At 52.9% G+C, this 19836-nt stretch overlaps 4 pseudogenes; 2 read left to right on the top strand and 2 right to left on the bottom strand.

The window, feature by feature from the left end:
- Positions 1–4689: 4689 nt before the first annotated feature.
- On the bottom strand, positions 4690–7119 carry LOC118258233 (feather keratin 1-like; annotated as a pseudogene).
- Positions 7120–7366: 247 nt separating this feature from the next.
- On the top strand, positions 7367–8191 carry LOC118258236 (feather keratin 1-like; annotated as a pseudogene).
- A 3666-nt stretch (positions 8192–11857) lies between these two features.
- Positions 11858–12670, bottom strand: LOC118258282 (feather keratin 1-like; annotated as a pseudogene).
- Positions 12671–17263: 4593 nt separating this feature from the next.
- LOC118258241 (feather keratin 1-like) lies at positions 17264–18033 on the top strand (annotated as a pseudogene).
- Positions 18034–19836: the final 1803 nt, after the last annotated feature.

Here is a 19836-nt window from a genome sequence, read left to right on the forward strand (position 1 = left end):
CCAGTTTAAACTGCAACAGGAGTGCAAAGATAATGACAGATTAAGCGCAGATAATGACAGATCTGACCAGACTGTGTTAAAACAAGATTTGTTATAAACATGATATTAGTTTAATAGTTGGTGGTTGCAATGTTGATTTTTTGTTGTTGTTGTTTTTCACAATGTTGATTTATGTGCTTCCAAGGTTATTTTTCTTAATTCCTTTCTTTTTGTTTATTATCTCTGGTCCTGGCCTAAGTTTGTTTATGGTTCTGCCAGTTTGTATATAGCATGTGCTCATATTACACTGACTGTGAACTTAATCCAGTATTTGTACTCAGTATGGCCATCAGTTTAGCACTTCAGGAGTCTTACTGTAGAAACTATTAACAAGCACACCCTTTACTCCAGGTGAGTTGAAATGTTTTTTAAAATTTTTGAATATTCTGGGCATGTTCAAACTAGCAGGATCCTATTGCTATGTCTCCTACACGTGTTTCCACATGTCTGTAGCTAGACAACTATTTAAAAATTCCACCCAGAAATCTGCCCTGAGGCAGGATGGTTATAAGTGACAAGGTACGTGGGAGGATATGGGCAGGTATTTATCACTATTGTCACCTCTGGTGGTTTTGGAATTCACCCCTGAACAAATACGGAATCCTAAAAAGATGATGAAATGTTTTAAAATGGTATACCCCGATCCTGGAAATGCCAGAGATTTACAGCTTGCTGCACTGTGCTGGTGTCTGGCCTGTGCCTATCAAACAATATTCAATACTATTCAGAACCTTCAAAGGGAAGAAAATCTCTCTGGATCTGATCCAGTCCCTGCAACAGTCTCTGCAGCTATTCCAACTGCCACTCCAACCCTCGTGACAGACCCTGCAGCTGAACAAGAGAATCAAACTGTGCTGGCATCAGTTGCCCCTATATGTAAGACAAAGCAATGTATGCAAAAGTCAGCTCATTTAGTAAGGAAAGAAACTCCTACTCAGAAGGGAAGGAGGAAGAAGAAGATGAGGCAGGCTTCTCCAAAGCAGGACCATCACAGGAACAGGAAAAGGAAGATGTCGTAAAAGCACCAGTAACCACCAGGTCCCTATCCCTGGGTGATCTGTAACATGATATGCAAAAAGATTTCAGCCATCATCCAGGTGAGCACATTGCCAGCTGGCTGCTCCAATGCTGGGATACGGGGGCCAGTAGCCTGAAATTAGAGGACAGGAAAGCCAAGCAGCTGGGATCCCTTTCTAGGGAAGGGGAAATTTACAAAGTGATTAGAAAAGGGGCATGATCCTTTAGTCTCTGAAGGCTACTCCTGTCAGGCGTGAAGGAAAGAGATTCCTCCAAGGAAGACGCTGTATGTCACTGTGGTGATTTTACCCTGCTGGACAGCTAAACACCACAACTGCTTTCTCACTCCCGCTCCTCAAAGGAAAAGAGGGAGAAAATATGATGGAAAGGGCTCAAGGGTTAAGATGAGGACAGAGAGATCACTCACCAAGTCTTGTCATGGGCAAAACAGACTCATCAGAGTAGGCAGATTAATGCAATTTATTACCTATCACTAGCAGAGTAGAACAGTGGAAAAACAAAAACAAACTAAAAACACCTTCCCCCCACCCTCTTCTACATCCTTCCCTCAAGCAGCGCATGGGAACGGGGAATGGTGGCTGTGGTCAGTCCATAACACTTCAACTCTGCTGCTCCTTCGAGGTGACTCCACCCCTGCTCCAGTGTAGGGTCCCCCCCATAGGATGCCATCCTTGCCAAACTGATCCTGCATGGGCTACCCACAGGCAGCAGCTCTACAAGAACTGCTCCAAATATGGGTCTGTACCACGGGGTCCATCCATCACAAGCAAACTGCTCCAACATGGGTCCCCCACAGGCAGCAGCTCCCCCTAGATCCCCTGCTCCTGCATGGGCTTCTGTCCATGGGTTTCAGCTCCAGACTGGGGCCTGCTCCTACAGGGGCTCTCCATGGGCCACAGCCTCCTTCAGGCCACATCCACCTGCTCCACTGGGGTCTGCAGTGTGGAGATGTGCTCCACAGTGACTTCAGAATATCACCAGAAGAGGAGGTGACGCATGCTGAAGAGGCCCCTCTGTATAATAAACTACCAGAAAATGAGAAGCAATATGCTCTGTTCACTGATGGGTCCTGTTGAATTGTTGAAAAGCATTGGAGGTGGAAGTCTGCTGTATGGAGTCCTATACAGCAAGTTGCAGAAACTGCTGAAGGGCCTTGAAAAGCAAGTCTTATGGTGACATGGCACCCCAGAAAGAAATGAGTTGGACAATGGGACTCATTTCTGAAACAACCTCACAGACACCTGGACCAAAGAGCATGGCATTGATTGGGTATATCACATCCCCTCTCATGCACCAGCCTCTGGGAAAATCAAATGATACAATGGACTGTTAAAGACTTTACTAAGAGCAATAGATGCTGGGACATTCCAACATTGGGATACACATTTAACAAAGGCCCCCTGGTTAGTCAACACTAGGCAATCTGCCAACCAAGCTGGCCCTGCCCAATCAAAACTGTTACATACTGCAGGAGATAAAGTCCCCATAAATAACATGCTGGGGAAGACAGTCTGGGTTATTCCTGCCTCAGGCAAATGGAGATCCAACCATGGGATTGCTTTTGCTCAAGGCCCTGGGTGCACTTGGTGAGTAATGTGGAAGGATGGGGAAGTCCAACGTGTACCCTCAAAGAGATTTAATTTGGGGTGAGAATAGCCAATGATTTGAATTGTGTTATTTTAATTGTTATAGTATTATATAGTATTATATACTGTATGCCATTGCTACTATAGTCGCTATAAGTTACATCAATGGTATTACAGTAAGAGTCATCCAGAAGAATGAATTTTGATGGAACCGAGTGAAGTACATCAGTGATAGAACCAGACAAGCGCAGCAGTGATGAAACCAGAGCTGGCTTCTGCATGCAACAATTCATCTCTATACACCGTCTCTTCTGCCCCAAAGGACTCTTATGAAAGATGGAGCCCAAAGTCATGGACTAAATAAACTCAACAGGACACTTTAGAAGGATGGTCCATAGGCTAAGGGAGTGACATCAGTGTGTAAATATCAAAAGGCAAGAGAGCTGGAAATTAATTAGGATGTAATAGAAAGCACAGGATCTGAGAGTGATGTAAATGGTATGAAATAAGGGGTGGATATTGTCCTGGTTTTGGCTGGGATAGAGTTAATTTTCTTCATAGCGGCTGTTACATGCCATGCTTTGGCTTTAGGAAAAAAATAATACCAATAACACAATTATATTTTCAGTGTAAGCACATGGTCTCATCTCTTTAGCCATGCACTGGCATGCTGTCGAGCTTGGTTCTGTCTTCTTCAGGACTTCACTGTAGCTACTCCAAAGGTGCTCTATGGTCTCCAACCAAAACCTGATCTTCCACACACTAAGGAAAGCCTGTAACCCCAGACTCTCCTCATTACCGAATTGCTCTGGCTACCTGAAAATCCTGGACAACATCAGCAAAACTCATTCTACTTGAACAATGTATTTCTTGAAACAGAGACCAAAATTGGGCACAGTGCTTTAGCTGCATTTGGAGGAGTGCTGAGCAGAGTGGGATTGTCACCTCCCTTCACCTCCTGGCTATGCTTCTGCTCATACAGCCCAGGATGTCATTGGTGTCCTCGGTGTCTCGGAACACTGCTGGGAGTAACTTCTCTTTGGATGGGTTTACCACTCAAGCAACTTTTTATGGGCCAGCTTTTCATCTGCTGCCATAAAAAGGCTGCAAGATAGATGATGTTGCATGAGGGCGGGCTGGCAGGAAGGCATTTGCCAAACTGGGCTCTGGGTGCTATGTTGGGGAGCTCATGGATGGACCTTGGAGACACTCAGCCAGCACCTGCTGCCACTTCTCTTCCCCTCTGTCTCTCCCTGCCTCCCTCTTCCCCACAAAGTTTTCCAGGAAGCTCTGGGAACAGATGGAAAGAGTAGGAGATGGAGGACATGCACTCCTGAGCCTGTGTGGTGGGCTGACCCCAGCAAGCATTTAAGCACCCACCACCTACTCGCTCACACTACAACTGCAGCAGGGTACGGGAGAGGGTTGGAAGACCAAGAGTGAGAAAAACTCCTGGGTCAACATAAAGATAGCTGCTGCCCTCCCAGGGCTTCCTGCAGTTCTGGCTCCTCACTGGAGGCCAGCAGTGGCCACATGCCACCTTCAGCAGGATGTGCACTGAGGCCGAGATGGCACGCCAGGAGAGGCAGCAAAGCTGGGCCTGATGGCCAGGGGCCCTGCAGAACTCATGGGCACCTCCCTCACGTGTGAGTGACTGTGCTTTCCCAAGGGGCTCTACTGCACAGGGCCTCACCCTTTGGGAAATGTTAATGGTCCCCATGTGTCCCACATGCCCCCTGACATCCCCAGAGCATTGGCCCTGACAGCTGGTGTCTGGAGTGTCTGCAGGGGAAGGAAAACTCAGAGGCGAAGGCTGGGATGCAGCAGAACTTTAATATTCGAGTCAAAAGAGGGAAACGAGGTTACTCCGGGAGGAGGCCCTAGTGCAGGAAGCACCAGGAGCAGATGAGAGCGTGCACTATGGCTGACCCCATCCTTTCTAAAAGGGGTGTTGGGGTTCTTTGGTCCCTCTGAACACAAGAAGCCAATGCTCTGTGCCCACTCTGCTACCAATTTCTGTGGTCCTTTAGCAGGGGAGGCACCTCCTGCCGCAGTAGCGGTTGCCAAAGCCGGAGAGGCCAAAGCCCCCAGAGGAGATGGGCACTCCCTCGGAGCTGAGGATGCTGCCAACGGCAGCAGAGGTGGAGGATCCCACGGCGGTGTTCTGCGGGAAGGAGCTGAGGATGGGGCCGGGCAGGGTCACCACCACGGGAGAGGGCTGGATGAAGACGTTGGAGTCCTGGCACTGCCTGACACAGGGCTCATTGCAGCTGTTGGCCAGCGGGGTCGGGCCACAGGGTCCACATGGCAGGCGTGGCAGGCACTGGTTGTAGCAGGACATGTCTCGGGGCAGGACGTGCACCTGATGGGAGGGAGGGCACAAAGGGGCACAAAGATGAGAGGAGCAACCTGCCAGCCCACCACTGGATAGCAACAGCACATGCTGTTTGGGGAGCTGGCAGCTGTGAAAGGAGGCTCACAGCCTTCTCCTTCCCCTGGGCACCAATGTCCTTGATCAGAATATCCCAGCACAGGAAGTTCCCCACTTAGCCCATAGCTTCAGATATACCTCAGCCAGAACCCAGCTTCACTCCACGCGACACCTACTGCTCCCTTCCCTCTCCCATTTCTAGCTTTCCCAAGACCCAAGAGAAGATGAAGGGGCAGGCATGTGCTAAGAAATCCCCCAGGATGAAGTGGAGGAGAAAGGGCTTCAGACTCACCTTGATCCCAAGGAGATGGAGGTGACAGGAGTGGATGAAGAGAGTGAGGAAATGGGGCTGCATTTATACCTCTCCTGCACTGCCCCAGGCCCTCACTTACTCTATGCGGGTCGTAATTTTCCAGCAGAGTCACCTCAAATGCAAAATATCTTAGCTAATGGCACAGATTGTACTTTGGTTTCTGTCAACTCTGCCATTTCATTTCCTCATTTCTGACCTGACCATTTGGCTGCAAAGGCTCCTTTCAAGTACAAGGATAAGAGGTCAAGCATTTCCCCTGGGAGGAACACATAAGTAGGGACAGTATATTAGTCCTAAGTTCTGGAGAGCATGGTACCTGTCCCTTTGGAAATGCATTCACCACAATTAGAGCCTCTTAGATAGAAAGTGCACATATCCTCCTCTCTTTGGAGTGCCCTTCTAGATGCCCGAAGGCTCCTTTACCAAGGGACAAGGAGCATCCTTCTCCTGCTGGCCTGGCTCCCAGCCTACTCCAATAGTCACAGCTCATTGCCTGCATAGGCAGATGGGCTATACTGCAGCTTTGAAATGCCCAAGTTGTGAGAGTACTGGCCAGAAGGTCATGCTTCAGGGTAATGGCTGTTGGGGCTGCCTGGAGCATGGCACAGCTTGAGCTTGGAGCTCAGATGGAGCTGCTTGCCCAGAGGGGGATTTGGCATGCATGGTGCTCAGGCCTGCAGACAGCAGGCACTCTGGCTTGGCCTCAAGCCAAAAGCGCGGCACGTGGCCAATCCCAAATTAGAGCATGACTTGTCCTGGGCAGGGAGAGTCTCTCCCAGGAAGCTTGCCTGCTGAAGGCATTCTCTTGCCCTCCTGGGGTGTGTCCCAGCTGTCTCCCATGTCTGCAGGGCAAGGAAGAAGCTTTGTTCATGCAGCAGGGATGCATTGCCTCCTTGATGGAGTCTGGGAGATGTTTCCGGAGACAGGGCCCTTGTGAGCAAGTCCCCTTCCTGAGCATGCACAGCCGCATGGCAGTGCCGGTTCCTTCCAGTCCTCACTTGTTGAGGGGGAGCTTCCTTACCCCCCTAGTGGTGCTGGCTTGTGCTGTTGCCTGAGGAGGGCTTTCGGACATGGCAGAGGAGGCATGCTGAAGCTCTAATGCTAGGAGAAGACATATTGCCTGGGACCTAGAGATGAGTCCCAGCCAGGGGGAAGATGTTTTCTGTAACCCTTTCTTTCCCTCCACAAAACACTCAAGAGAGCTCCTGAGCTCAGCCAGGAGGCTGAGGCCTGTGTGTCCCTTCCCTTCCACCGCCCATGTCTGAGCCTGCCCTGGGGGCAGACCTACTCAGAGGAGGTCCAGGGGATCCAGGATCAGAGGGTAGTCAAGCCCCCAGTCTGTAGTGCTGCAAGAGCTTGTTCCTCCTCCTGTGCAGGACCTGCCTTTTGTCCTTCTAGAATGCCATGAGGTTCCTGTGGGCTCATTCCTGCAGCCTGTCTAGGTCTCCCCTTGTGGCAGCCCTGCCCCAGGTTGCTGTCTTCTGCCTAGTTAATGGAAGGAGTAATGGCATCAAGGCAGACAGCTGAAAGCATTGGCACAGCCTGGATGCCTGGGGAGGCAAACACCAGTGACCGTTGGATGGAGCCAAGAGGGAGGGAGGAGAGAGAAGCTTGTGGTGCATCCTTCAGGAAGAGGAGACTTGGGTTCTCTGCTGAGGATTGCAGCTCCATGAGGAATGGGGCCTCTTTCTGCAAAACCCATCACCAGCCATTCCGCCAAAGTGTACCAAGCCATGTCCTGTCCTGTGCATGAATGCAACCACAGCCGCAATCGGGCTCCTTTTCTGCCCATACTGATAAGAACCTGCCAGGGTATTCCCTGGGTCTGTCATACCAGTAGTAGAAAGTAGCCTGCCAAATACAGTAGGCATGTCAGAAATGAGGAAATGAAATGGCATAGTTGACAGAAACCAAAGCACAACTTGTGCCATTAGGAAGGTTATTTTGCATTTGAGGTGACTGCTGGAAAATTACAGCCTCCGTAGAGTGACTGTGGGCCTTGGGCAGTGTTGGACAGGTATAAAAGTGGCCCCATCTCCTCACTCTCTTCATCCACTCCTCTCGCCTCCATCTCCTTGGGATCAAGGTGAGTCTGAAGCCCTTTCTGCTCCGCTTCATACCTGCAGATTTCTCATAACATGCCTGCACCTTCCTCCTCTATTGGGCTTTGGGGTTGCTAGTCATGGGAGAGGGAAGGGGACAGGAGTTGTGTCATGAAGTGAAGCTGTGGCTTGGCTGACATACGTCCCAAGATATAGGCTAGATGGGGAGCTCCTTTGGCCTGGACATTCTTCCAAGGCTGCTGGGGCTAAAGGGAAAGAGAAGGTTTTGGGCTTCCTTTCACACCTGCCAGGCCCCAAAACAGCATGTGCCATGGCTCTCCTGGGGTGGACTGGCACATTTCTCCTCTCTCACACCAGTTCTACTCTGGGCCCTCTCTCTAACCAGGTACACCTCCTGCCCCGAGACATGTCCTGCTACAACCAGTGCCTGCCGTGCCTGCCATGTGGACCCTGTGGCCCGACTCCGCTGGCCAACAGCTGCAATGAGCCCTGCGTCAGGCAGTGCCAGGACTCCAATGTCTTCATCCAGCCCTCTCCCGTGGTGGTGACCCTGCCTGGCCCCATCCTCAGCTCCTTCCCGCAGAACACCGCCGTGGGATCCTCCACCTCCGCTGCTGTTGGCAGTATCCTCAGCTCTCAGGGAGTGCCCATCTCCTCCGGGGGCTTTGGCCTCTCTGGCTTCGGCAGCCGCTACTGCGGCACAAGGTGCCTCCCCTGCTAAAGCTGCTGGTGATGGTCCTGGAGAAAGACCCCCAGGGACTCAGAAGTTGGTACGGACTGGGCACAGTGAATTGGCTTCTTGCATTGAGGTGCCAAACACCCCCAGCACCCACTGCAAATGGATGGGGCCAGCCTGGGCTCTTGGAAAGCACGGCCCATGTCTGCCTTTCCCCTCCTCCACTCTCTCCTTTCCCACCTGTGTCCTTGTCGCTCACTGCACCTCCACTGGGCTCAAAGTCCAACAGCGCCATCCTAGTGTGGACCTTCTGTCCCTTCTCCCTCAGAGGAGTAGGCAGATGGGATGTAGGTGGGTGCGTAGGTGGTGGGATGCCCTCCGTGGCCACATAGTACACGCCCTTGTCTGCCCCTGGAGCTTCCTGCACTGGGTAATCCTCTTGGTGTGACCTCGTTTCCCCTGTTTGACTCTAATATTAAAGTTCTTCTGCATCCCACCCTGTGCCTCTGAGTTGTCCTTCCCCTGCAGCTGCTCTTCAAGGATGCCTGGGGAGAGAGGTGATGCTGACGGGTAGTTCTGGGAGCGGGTGGTTGCTGATGCTCATGCTTAGCGATCATTGACACAGGCTTGCATTCAGAATGCTTCATGCATCAGGTCACCATCTGGATTCTAAATGTCTGCTTACTTAGAGCTGGATGGAATTATCCAACGCAGTTGAGTAGCTTCTATGCATTTTGGTGGGCACACTGTTTCTTCTTCTCTGACTAGGACAACAGCATGAAGCAGGAAGTCAAGAAGCAGGGATGACTACATCCTTGACAAGGTGGAGGGCACAGCTGCCCAGGAGAAGACAGGAAATCCCTTCCTAACAGCACTGCAGAACTTGCTGTGCTTGGTCAGTCTTTCTTGCTACAGAGCCCAAAACTGGGCACAGTGTTCTAGATGCATTTGGAGGAGTGCTGAGCAGATTGGGATTGTCACTGCCGTCAATGACACCAAGCTGAGTGGTGCAGTTGATAGAAAAGAAGGAAGAGATGCCATTCAAAGGGACCTCCACAGGCTGGGGAAGTGGGCCTATGTGAACCGCATGAGGTTCAACAAGTCCAACTGCAAGGTGCTGCACCTGGCTCAGGGCAGTCCCACACAGGAGTACAGACAGGGAGAAGAACTCATCAAGAGCAGCCCTCCAGAGAAGGACTTGGGGGTTCTGGTGGACAAAAGGCTTGAGATGAGCCAGCCATGTGCGCTTGCAGCCCACAAGGCCAACTGCATCCTGGTCTGCATCAAAACAGGTGTGACCAGCAGGTCGAGGGAGGTGATTGTCCCCCTCTACTCTGCCCTCATGAGTACTCAGAATACGGCATCCAGGTCTGGGGCCCCCGGCACAAGAAAGATGTGGACTTCTTAGAGCGAGTCCAGAGTAGGGTAAAATGATCAGATGGCTGGAGCGCCTCTCCTATGAAGAAAGGCTGAGAGAGCTCGAGATGTTCAGCCTGGAGAAGAGATGGCTCCTGGGAGACTTCATTGTAACCTTTCAGTACTTAAAGGGGTCTCAGAAAAAAAGGTTGAGAAGGACTCTTTACTTGGGTAGAACATGATAGGGCAAGGGGGAATGGTCTTAAACTAAAAGAGGACAGATTTAGACTAGACCTTAAGAGGAATTTCTTCACTGTAAGGGTAGTGAGGCACTGGAACAGGTTGCCAAGAGAAGTTGTGGATGCCCCATCCCTGGAGGTGTCCAAGGCCATTCTGGATGGGGCCTTGGCCAATCTGATACAGCAAGTGGCATCCCTGTCTGTGGCAGGGGGGTTGGAGTTAGATGGTCTTTAAAGTCCCTTCCAACCTGAGCCCTTCCATGATTCTGTAATTCTATGATTCTTGAGCTCCTGACTATGCTTCTGCTCACACAGCCCAGGATGTCATTGGTGTCCTCGGTGTCTCGGAGCACTGCTGGGAGTCACTTCTCTCTGGATGGGTTTACCACCCAAGTAACTTTTCCTGGACCAGCTTTTGGTCTGCTGCCATAGAGGGGCTGCAAGATAGATGATGTGGCGTGAGGGCAGGCTGGCAGGAAGGCATCTGCCAGACTGGGCTCTGGGTGACTGCAGTGCTGCTTTGGGGAGCTTGTGGACGGCCCTTAGAGACACTCAGAAAGCACCTGCTGTCTCTCCTCCTGCCCTCAGTCTCTCCCTGCCTCCCTCTTCCCCACAAAGTTTTGCAGGAAGCCCAGGGAACAGACGGAAGGAGTAGGGGGAGGACCGTGTGGTGGGTTGACCCTGGCAAGCATCTAAGCACCCACCATGCACTCGCTCACACTGCAGCCGCAGCAGGACAGGGGAGAGAGTTGAAAGATGAAGAGACAGGAAAACTCCCCGACTAATATAAAGACATTTTAAGAAGGGAATGGGAAACAAAACAGAAAAAGCAAGTGATGCAAAGGCTGTGTCTCATCACCTCCCACCAGAAGACCGATGCCCAGCAAGTCTCTGCAGGATGGCTACTTTGGAAGAACTGTCCCGCTGTTTTGTTGCCAAGCATGGTGCTCTATCATATGCAATATACCTTGGTCGATTTGGGTCGGCTGTCCTAACTGTGTCCCCACCTAAAAACTTCCCCACCCCTAGCCTGCTCTGTGAAAGCACAGAGGGGGAAACATAGAAGGCCTTGACACTGAGCTAAATCATTGGTGTGTCACCTCCACTGTTTTAGCCACACAATCAGAACACAGCACCATATTGCCTATGGTGAAGACAATTACCTCCATCACAGCCAGAGCCAGTACAGCCTGCTTCCCCCACTCCCTCTCCTGGCCTGCTCTGGGGCCATTTTCTGCACAAGTCTCCCCGCCCAGCACAGCTGCCCCCAGAGCAGAAGGAATTGCCACCCCTCCTCTCGCCTCTCTCCCTCTCCCCTGCTGCCCCCTTCCCAGGGACCTGTGTGACTGCTGCCCTCCCAGGGTCTCCTGCAGCTCTGGCTCCTCACTGGAGGTCAGCAGTGGCCACATGCCACCTTCAGCAGGATGTGCACTGAGGCCGAGATGGCATGCCAGGACAGAGAGGCAGCAATGCTGGGCCTGATGGCCAGGGGCCCTGCAGAACTCATGGGCACCTCCCTCACGTGTGAGTGACTGTGCTTTCCCAAGGGGCCCTACTGCACAGGGCCTCATCCTTGGAAATGTGAATATTCCCCATGTGTCCCACATGCCCCCTGATGTCCCCAGCTGGTATCTGGCAGATGGTGTCTGGAGTGTCTGCAGGGGAAGGACAACTCAGAGGCGAAGGCTGGGATGCAGCAGAACTTTAATATTCGAGTCAAAAGAGGGAAACGAGGTTGCTCCGAGAGGATGCCCCAGTGCAGGAAGCACCAGGGCCAGACGAGAGCGTGTGCTCTGTGGCCACGGAGGGCATCCCACCACCTGTCCATCTACCCACTCCACTGAGGGACAAGGGACAGAAGGTCCTCTCTAGGCTCATGTGGTGGGACTCAGAGCTCAGTGGAGCTGCGGTGAGTAACAAGGACACAGGTGGGAAAGGAGAGACTGGAGGAGGGGTAAGGCAGGCATGGGCCGTGCTCTCTGAGAGTCCCATGCTCTTCCAAGGGGTGTTGGGGATGTTTGGCTACCCTGAACACAAGAACCCTATGCACGGTGCCCAGTCCGCTACCAACTTCTGGGTCCCTGGGGGTCTTTCTCCAGGACCATCACCAGCAGCTTTAGCAGGGGAGGCACCTTGTGCCGCAGTAGCGACTGCCGAAGCTGGAGAGACCAAAGCCCCCGGAGGAGATGGGCACTCCCTGAGAGCTGAGGATGCTGCCAACAGCAGCAGAGGTGGAGGATCCCACAGCGGTGTTCTGCGGGAAGGAGCTGAGGATGGGGCCAGGCAGGGTTACCACCACGGGGGAAGGCTGGATGAAGACGTTGGAGTCCTGGCACTGCCTGACACAGGGCTCATTGCAGCTGTTGGCCAGCGGAGTTGGGCCACAGGGTCCACATGGCAGGCACGGCAGGCACTGGTTGTAGCAGGACATGTCTCGGGACAGGAGGTGCACCTGGTTAGAGAGAGGGCCCAGAGGATAACAACGGTGAGAGAGGATCAGCCTGCCAGCCCACCACAGGACAGACATGGCAAATGGTGTTTTGGGACATGGCAGCTGTGTAAGCAGCCCCATGGGCTTAACCTTGGACCCAAGGGCTCTGCCAGGAATGTCCAGTCCGACGAAGCTCCCCACCTAGCCCATAGCTGCAGAGAAATTCAGCCAAGCCCCAGCTTCTCTCCATGGCACATATGCTGCTCCCTTCCCTCTCCCATGGCCAGTGGCTCCAAGACCCATTAGAGGATGAAAGGGCAGGCATATTTAAGAAATCCCCAAGGAAGAAGAGGAAGAAAGGCCTTCAGACTCACCTCGTTCCCAGGGAGATGGAGGCGAAAGGAGTGGATGAAGAGAGTGGGGAGATGGGGCCGCTTTTATACCTCTCCTGCACCGCCCCAGGCCCACAGTCACTCTACGCAGGCCATAATTTTCCATCAGACTCACCTCAAATGCAAAATAGCCTTCCTAATGGCACAAGTTGTGTTTTGGTTTCCGTCAACTCTGCCATTTCATTTCCTCATTTCTGATTTGCCCATCTAGCATCAGAATCTCCTTTTAAGTAACAAGATGAGAGGTCAAGCATTTCCCTGGGCGGGAACACGTCGGTAGGGGCAGCAGATGAGTCCTAAGTGCTGGAGGGTGTATTGGGTTTACATGGCAAGGTTCTGCAGGGGTGGCCTCTGTGAAAGGTGTCCAGAACCTGCCCATGACCTGCCCCCTGACCTCCTCTGAGGAGGTCTGCCCCCAGGATACAGTCAGGCATGAATGGTGGGAGGCAAGCGATACATAAGCTTCACCCTGCTGACAAAAGAGATGGGGCTATGTGTAGGAGCTATCCTGATCGCTTTTTCGAGGGGAACATAGGGTTACAGAAAACATCTTCCCCCTGGCTGGGACTCATCTCTAGGTCCCAGGCAATATGTCTTCTAGCATTAGAGCTTCAGCACACCTCCTCTGCCATGTCCCAAAGCCCTCCTCAGGCAACAGCACAAGCCAGCACCACTGGGGGGGCAAGGAAGCTCCCCCTCAACAAGCGAGGACTGGAAGGAACCGGCACTGCCACGCAGCTGGGCATGCTCAGGGAGGGGACTTGCTCACAAGGGCGCTGGCTACAGAGACATCTCCCAGACTCCATCAAGGAGGCAATGCATCCCTGCTGCATGAACAAAGCTCTTCCCTGCCCTGCAGACATGGGAGGCAGCTGGAACACACCCCAGGAGGGCAAGGGAATGCCTTCAGCCGGCAAGCTTCCTGGGAGAGACTCTCCCTGCCCAGGACAAGTCATGCTCTAATTTGGGATTGGCCACGTGCCACGCTTTTGGCTTGAGGCCAAGCCAGAGTGCCTGCTGTCTGCAGGCCTGAGCACCACGCATGCTAAATCCCCCTCTGGCCAGGCAGCTCCAGAGCTCGAGCTGTGCCATGCTCCAGGCAGCCCCAACAGCCATTACCCTGCGGCATGACCTTCTGACCAGAACTCTCATAGCTCAGGCAGCTCACAGGATGGTCGGCATGTTTTGCACAACAGGGCAGGTCTTTGGTTTTACTGCTGCTCACAGAATATGTCCAGCCAAAGTGCACGGTATGGCAAGGAGAGTGGTGGAGCAAGCCGCTGTCCCCGTGGACAACTCAGTCCCTCTGGTAGTGAGAAGGGACCTGATTCCCCAGGAGTTGCTTGGCAATCATTGGGCTCAGGAGAGCAGCCTCTGCGTTCGTCACAGCAGCTGACAACATGGGTTGCCTGAAGAGCCCAGGACACTGCCACAAGACGGAAAAGGCCGAATAAGCAGACAACATCTCACCCGAGAAGGAGCAGCCTTGTGCCAGGCCATTTCAAAACTGCAGCACAGCCCATCTGCCTATGCAGGCAATGAGCTGTGACTGGTGGAGCAGTCTGGGAGCCAGGCCAAGTGGTAGAAGGATGTGCTGTGTCCTCAGGCGAAGGAGGCTTTGGTCATCCAGGAGGGCACTGCATAGGCAGCAGAATATATATGCAGGACCCCTCCAGCACTTGGGACTCATCTTCTACCCCTTCTGACCTACTCTATGGCTGTTTTACTCAGCTGGGCAGCTGAGCTCCATCACAACTGCTCTCTAATTCCCCCTCCTCAAAGGGAAAGGGGGAGGAAGTGCGATGAAAAGGGATCAAGGGTTGAGATTAAGACAGAGAGATCAATCACTAATTATTGTCATGGACAAGACAGACTCAGAATTGAGAGATTAATGTAATTAATTACCTATTACTAACAAGCTAGAGCAGTGAAAAACTAAAATCAAACTAAAAGCACCTTCCCCCCATCCACCCTCTTCTACATTCTTCCCCTCATGTGGGAACATGCAATGGGGTCTGTGGTCAGTCCATCAAACTTCGACTCTGCCCCTCCTTCACAGTAACTCTCTGCACTTGTTCCAAATTAGGGTCCCTCCCACAAGATTTATTCCTTCCCAAATTGCTCCTGCATGGGCTTCTCACAGGCAGCAGCTCTTTAAGAACTGCTGCAAATATGGGTCCGTACCACGGGGTCCATCTGTCAGGAGCAAACTGCTCCAACACGGGTTCCCCCATGGGCGGCAGCTCCCCTCAGAACCCCTGCTCCTGTGTGGGCTCCTGTCCACGGGCTGCAGCTCTGGCCCAGGGCCTGCACCACTGTGGTCCTCTCCATGGGCCACAGCCTCCTTCAGGCAAGATCCACCTGCTCCACTGGGGGATCTTCCATGGGCTGCAGTGTGGAGATGTGCTCCACCGTGCTACCCATGGACTGCAGGGGGACAGCCTGCTCCACTAGAGGCCTCTCCATGGGCCGCAGGGGAACTTCTGATTGAATGGAGTCAAATCCAGCTGTTGACCGGTCACGAGTGGTGTTCCCCAGGGTTGTCGGTGTTGGGGCCCATCCTCTTTAATATCTTTGTTTATAAAGACATCATAGCCCTGGAGTGTGTCCAGAGAAGGGCTACAAAGCTGGTGAAGGGTCTGGAGCACAAGTCCTGGGAGGAGCAGCTGAGGGAACTGGGGTTGTTTAGTCTGGAGAAGAGGAGGCTCAGGGGAGATGTTACTGCCCTCTACAACTACCTGAAAGGAGCTGGGGGTCAGCCTCTTCTCACAGATAACTTGTGATAGGACTAGAGGGAATGGCCTCAGGTTGCGCCAGGGGAGGTTCAGATTGGAAATGGGGAGAAATTTCTTCTCAGGAAGAGTAGTTAGGTATTGGAAGGGGTTGTCCAGAGCGGTGGTGGAGTCATCATCCCAGGGGGTGTTTAAAGAAAGATTGGCTGTGATACTTGGGGACATGCTTTAGTGGATGATATTGGTGGTAGGGGGATGCTTGGACCAGATGATCTTGGAGGTCTTTTCCAACCTCAATGATTCCATGATTCTATGATTCTGCTTTAGGACCTGGAGCACCTCCTCCCTCTCCTTCTTCACTGACCTTGGTGTCTGCAGGGCTGTTTCTCACTCCTCGCTGTCCCAGCTGCTGTTGTGCAGGAGTAGTTTTCCTTTTCTTAATTCTGTTCTCACACAGCCCAAAAAAACATTGCATATTGGCTTGGCTCTGGACAGCAGCAGGCCAGTTTGGAGCCAGCTGAAACTGGCTCTTATCTAACATGGGGCACCTTCTGGACACCTCTCACAGAGGCCACCTCTGAGAACCCTGATACCAAAAATTTGCCACGGAAACCCAATACACCCTCCAGCACTTAGGACTCATCTGCTTCCCTACTGACATGTTCCCGCTCAGGGAAATGTTTGACCTCTCATCTTGTTACTTAAAAGGAGATTCTGATGGCAAATGGGCAAATCAGAAATGAGGAAATGAAATGGCTCCACCACTCTCCTTGCCATACCATGCACTTTGGCTGGACATACTCCGTGACCAGCAGTAAAACCAAAGACCTGCCCTGTTGTGCAAAACATGCCGACCATCCTGTGAGCTGCCTGAGCTATGAGAGTTCTGGTCAGAAGGTCATGCTGCAGGGTAATGGCTGTTGGGGCTGCCTGGAGCATGGCACAGCTCGAGCTCTGGAGCTGGTTGGCCAGAGGGGGATTTGGCATGCATGGTGCTCAGGCCTGCAGACAGCAGGCACTCTGGCTTGGCCTCAAGCCAAAAGCGTGGCACGAGGCCAATCCCAAATGAGAGCGTGACTCGCCCTGGGCAGGGAGAGTCTCTCCCAGGAAGCTTGCCGGCTGAAGGCATTCCCTTGCCCTCCTGGGGTGTGTTCCAGCTGCCTCCCACGTCTGCAGGGCAGGGAAGAGCTTTGTTCATGCAGCAGGGATGCATTGCCTCCTTGATGGAGTCTGGGAGATGTCTCTGTAGCCAGCGCCCTTGTGAGCAAGTCCCCTCCCTGAGCATGCCCAGCTGCGTGGCAGTGCCGGTTCCTTCCAGTCCTCGCTTGTTGAGGGGGAGCTTCCTTGCCCCCCCAGTGGTGCTGGCTTGTGCTGTTGCCTGAGGAGGGCTTTGGGACATGGCAGAGGAGGTGTGCTGAAGCTCTAATGCTAGAAGACATATTGCCTGGGACCTAGAGATGAGTCCCAGCCAGGGGGAAGATGTTTTCTGTAACCCTATGTTCCCCTCGAAAAAGCGATCAGGATAGCTCCTACACATAGCCCCATCTCTTTTGTCAGCAGGGTGAAGCTTATGTATCGCTTGCCTCCCACCATTCATGCCTGACTGTATCCTGGGGGCAGACCTCCTCAGAGGAGGTCAGGGGGCAGGTCATGGGCAGGTTCTGGACACCTTTCACAGAGGCCACCCCTGCAGAATCTTGCCATGTAAACCCAATACACCCTCCAGCACTTAGGACTCATCTGCTGCCCCTACTGACGTGTTCCCGCCCAGGGAAATGCTTGACCTCTCATCTTGTTACTTAAAAGGAGATTCTGATGCTAGATGGGCAAATCAGAAATGAGGAAATGAAATGGCAGAGTTGACGGAAACCAAAACACAACCTGTGCTATTAGGAAGGCTATTTTGCATTTGAGGTGAGTCTGATGGAAAATTATGGCCTGCGTAGAGTGACTGTGGGCCTGGGGCGATGCAGGAGAGGTATAAAAGAGGCCCCATCTCCCCACTCTCTTCATCCACTCCTTTCGCCTCCATCTCCCTGGGAACGAGGTGAGTCTGAAGGCCTTTCTTCCTCTTCTTCCTTGGGGATTTCTTAAATATGCCTGCCCTTTCATCCTCTAATGGGTCTTGGAGCCACTGGCCATGGGAGAGGGAAGGGAGCAGCATATGTGCCATGGAGAGAAGCTGGGGCTTGGCTGAATTTCTCTGCAGCTATGAGGATAGGTGGGGAGCTTCGTCGGACTGGACATTCCTGGCAGAGCCCTTGGGTCCAAAGTTAAGCCCATGGGGCTGCTTACACAGCTGCCAGGTCCCAAAACACCATTTGCCATGTCTGTCCTGTGGTGGGCTGGCAGGCTGATCCTCTCTCACCGTTGTTATCCTCTGGGCCCTCTCTGTAACCAGGTACACCTCCTGTCCCGAGACATGTCCTGCTACAACCAGTGCCTGCCATGCCTGCCATGTGGACCCTGTGGCCCAACCCCACTGGCCAACAGCTGCAATGAGCCCTGCGTCAGGCAGTGCCAGGACTCCAATGTCTTCATCCAGCCCTCTCCTGTGGTGGTGACCCTGCCCGGCCCCATCCTCAGCTCCTTCCCACAGAACACCGCCGTGGGATCCTCCACCTCCGCTGCTGTTGGCAGTATCCTCAGCTCTCAGGGAGTGCCCATCTCCTCTGGGGGCTTTGGCCTCTCCGGCTTCGGCAGTCGCTACTGCGGCACAAGGTGCCTCCCCTGCTAAAGCTGCTGGTGATTGTCCTGGAGAAAGACCCCCAGGGACTCAGAAGTTGGTACGGACTGGGCACAGTGAATTGGCTTCTTGCATTGAGGTGCCAAACACCCCCAGCACCCACTGCAAATGGATGGGGCCAGCCTGGGCTCTTGGAAAGCACGGCCCATGTCTGCCTTTCCCCTCCTCCACTCTCTCCTTTCCCACCTGTGTCCTTGTCGCTCACTGCACCTCCACTGGGCTCAAAGTCCAACAGCGCCATCCTAGTGTGGACCTTCTGTCCCTTCTCCCTCAGAGGAGTAGGCAGATGGGATGTAGGTGGGTGCGTAGGTGGTGGGATGCCCTCCGTGGCCACATAGTACACGCCCTTGTCTGCCCCTGGAGCTTCCTGCACTGGGTAATCCTCTTGGTGTGACCTCGTTTCCCCTGTTTGACTCTAATATTAAAGTTCTTCTGCATCCCACCCTGTGCCTCTGAGTTGTCCTTCCCCTGCAGCTGCTCTTCAAGGATGCCTGGGGAGAGAGGTGATGCTGACGGGTAGTTCTGGGAGCGGGTGGTTGCTGATGCTCATGCTTAGCGATCATTGACACAGGCTTGCATTCAGAATGCTTCATGCATCAGGTCACCATCTGGATTCTAAATGTCTGCTTACTTAGAGCTGGATGGAATTATCCAACGCAGTTGAGTAGCTTCTATGCATTTTGGTGGGCACACTGTTTCTTCTTCTCTGACTAGGACAACAGCATGAAGCAGGAAGTCAAGAAGCAGGGATGACTACATCCTTGACAAGGTGGAGGGCACAGCTGCCCAGGAGAAGACAGGAAATCCCTTCCTAACAGCACTGCAGAACTTGCTGTGCTTGGTCAGTCTTTCTTGCTACAGAGCCCAAAACTGGGCACAGTGTTCTAGATGCATTTGGAGGAGTGCTGAGCAGATTGGGATTGTCACTGCCGTCAATGACACCAAGCTGAGTGGTGCAGTTGATAGAAAAGAAGGAAGAGATGCCATTCAAAGGGACCTCCACAGGCTGGGGAAGTGGGCCTATGTGAACCGCATGAGGTTCAACAAGTCCAACTGCAAGGTGCTGCACCTGGCTCAGGGCAGTCCCACACAGGAGTACAGACAGGGAGAAGAACTCATCAAGAGCAGCCCTCCAGAGAAGGACTTGGGGGTTCTGGTGGACAAAAGGCTTGAGATGAGCCAGCCATGTGCGCTTGCAGCCCACAAGGCCAACTGCATCCTGGTCTGCATCAAAACAGGTGTGACCAGCAGGTCGAGGGAGGTGATTGTCCCCCTCTACTCTGCCCTCATGAGTACTCAGAATACGGCATCCAGGTCTGGGGCCCCCGGCACAAGAAAGATGTGGACTTCTTAGAGCGAGTCCAGAGTAGGGTAAAATGATCAGATGGCTGGAGCGCCTCTCCTATGAAGAAAGGCTGAGAGAGCTCGAGATGTTCAGCCTGGAGAAGAGATGGCTCCTGGGAGACTTCATTGTAACCTTTCAGTACTTAAAGGGGTCTCAGAAAAAAAGGTTGAGAAGGACTCTTTACTTGGGTAGAACATGATAGGGCAAGGGGGAATGGTCTTAAACTAAAAGAGGACAGATTTAGACTAGACCTTAAGAGGAATTTCTTCACTGTAAGGGTAGTGAGGCACTGGAACAGGTTGCCAAGAGAAGTTGTGGATGCCCCATCCCTGGAGGTGTCCAAGGCCATTCTGGATGGGGCCTTGGCCAATCTGATACAGCAAGTGGCATCCCTGTCTGTGGCAGGGGGGTTGGAGTTAGATGGTCTTTAAAGTCCCTTCCAACCTGAG

This window comes from Cygnus atratus, chromosome 25, assembly GCF_013377495.2.
Source record: "Cygnus atratus isolate AKBS03 ecotype Queensland, Australia chromosome 25, CAtr_DNAZoo_HiC_assembly, whole genome shotgun sequence".
In the NCBI taxonomy this organism is placed as follows: Eukaryota; Metazoa; Chordata; class Aves; order Anseriformes; family Anatidae; genus Cygnus; species Cygnus atratus.